Genomic DNA, 2,675 nt, shown 5'->3' on the forward strand with positions numbered 1-2,675 from the left:
ATCACCTTCATAAACAGCCGTTTTCCAATGCAGATGAAGTTCTCTTCCTTTGTGCCACTTAGGGAACAATCCTCACTCTCTCTTTTCCTACCCCTTCTCCCCCATCCTTTCCTTCCCGTCTTTATCTCTTATTCCCTGTCTTTTGTCCCACAGGGGAGAATAAGACCTCTCTTTGAAAATTGGCTTAAGTGTCCTGGAACCCTACAGGCACGGGTTTGCCATCACCAGTGATGTCCTGCAACTCTCAGAGAAATTTTCTGAGATTATTGAACATCTGTGTTGTGAACATCTTAGTCAATTTATGATTTGAATTTGTGTTTGAACTTCTAGTTCTTGGTAAGCTTGGACTATTTTGTATTAGCTTCTTGGCCAACAAATCAGCATCAGTGATAATTTCCATCCAATAGTGTGAGCCTAAAACCCAGTCAGTTATGAGTTGTTTCAAACCTCAAGGTTTGTGCTACTATTGCAACAGCATAACTTACAGGGAGATCATATGGGAAATCAGATTGTAGCTGGATTGTTGTTTATCGTCCTACTTTGGCAGTATACAGATGCCTTCCAGTACCATGTATTCTAGTCAGGAGTAGTGAAAACTCCAAGTAGATTGCAGCTCAACTTCCCCCGTTCAATATAGGGTATAGATGTTGCCTTCAGGAAAAACAACTTGCATTCACCTTGTGGAAAGAAACTAATAGCTTTGGAAGCAGACTGAATGATTTTGGAGATGAATTGTGGTCCATTGTCTAACACATTGATTATCTGTGACACATTCCAAGAACCAGAATTTTTATTTGGTGGAGAGAGGTGTCTAGTTGGGACTTTGTCTCTTCCACTATTAGACGATTTGATTTAGATTTCACTCATAGGTGTATATATTTTAAGCAACTTCTCCTGAATTAGGATTGCATACAACCCCTCAAATGGACCTTAGTTTTCAATTTCTCTCCTCGTGTTCCTTCCCTTTCCCTGAGCTCTCTGAACTCCCATTTTAATCCATCCATTTACATTCTATTTCTGATACCTAAGGATATCCATCCCTCTCTAGTAGATTCTTCCAGTAAATCTCATCTCTGTACTCATAAGGATTGTAACCTGTCTATGGAATACATAACAACTAACACCCACATTTAAGCAAATATATACATGCTTGTCTTTTAGAGTCTGTGGTTCTCCACATTGGTTGAGGCTTTTTCTGTATTTCAAACCACGTACCAGCAAATTTCATAAATTGATATATTTTAACAGTTGTGTAAGGTTCTGTTTATGAATGTATTTTTATTCTACCCCTCTTATTAAAAAAAGATTATCATTTTTATACAATACATACTGATGAGAATTTCCCCACCCTCTACTACTTCCAGGTCTTAACTTAAAGTATCATGTGTACCCAACATGTTTCATAACTTTCCATTCGTATAGATATTTTTGTTCCCACTTTCATAATAGGAGTGAAAGCAGCCATATTTTAGTCATCCTTCTTCTTGGGCTTCCTTTGGTCTGTGGATTGCATGTTGGGTAATTCAAGCTCTTGAGCTAATATCTACTTATCAATGATTGCATACCATGTGTGTTTTTCTGTGATTGGGTTACCTCACTCAGGGTGATATTTTCTAGTTCATTACATTTGCATATGAATTTCAAGAAGTCATTGCTTTTTATTGCTTTGGAGTACTCCATTGTGTAGATGTACCACATTTTTGAAGGATTGAAAGAGCTGAAGGGGCTTTCAACCCCAAAAGAACAACAATGGCAATCAACCAGAGCTCCAAGGACTGAACCACTACTAAAGACTATACATGGACTGACTCAGTGATCCATCTACATATGTAGCAGAGAATAGCCTTGTTGGGGCACCAGTGGAAGAGGAAGCCCTTGGTCCTGCCAATGTTGGAACTCCAGTACCGGGAAATGTCAGGGGTGTGATAGGGGGTGGATTGGGGAAATATACTTATGGGGGAAGGGGTGGAAATAGGGAGCTTATGTACAGGAAAACATGAAAGGGAATAACATTTGAAATGTAAATGAAAAAATATATCCAATTAAAAAAATAAAAAAACAGTCTGCAAAAGTATGAAATAATACATAGAGAAATAAATATAATGTAAAATCATCATTATGGTGGTTTTACCATAAAACTGGAAAAAAGCATCAGGAGAAAGGACAAGAATCAAATCCATTTGTTTACACAATGAGTAATTTCATCAAACTAAATCATAACAAATACTGAAACATATGTTAGACTTAACACAGAAAGAGAGACATTGGAGCACACAACTCTAGATGGAAATCCCACCATCAAATCCCACTCTTTGGAGCACAGGGTAATTCACAGAAGATGTAGCTAAAAGCATGTAATAGCCAGAGGGGATGGAAGACACCAGGAGAACAAGACCGTCTAAATCAACTGAGTAGAGCTCATGTGAATGAAGAGACTGAAGCAGCAAGCACAGGACGATATAAGTGAGCAACAAGTCCTCATCATATTTATGGTAGCTTTCAGTTTAGTACTACTTTTGTGCATAATCTTTCCATTGATAACTTCTAGGTTATTTCCAGTTTCAGCTAATACCAATATGGCATCAATAAAAATGATAGAGCAGGTGTCTCAAATAGGTGCATAGTCCTATGTGTATAGGCTTGAGAGTGACAAAGTTGGATATTAGGAGACATCC

The sequence above is a fragment of the Rattus norvegicus genome, chromosome 6, assembly GCF_036323735.1.
Source record: "Rattus norvegicus strain BN/NHsdMcwi chromosome 6, GRCr8, whole genome shotgun sequence".
Lineage (NCBI taxonomy): Eukaryota > Metazoa > Chordata > Mammalia > Rodentia > Muridae > Rattus > Rattus norvegicus.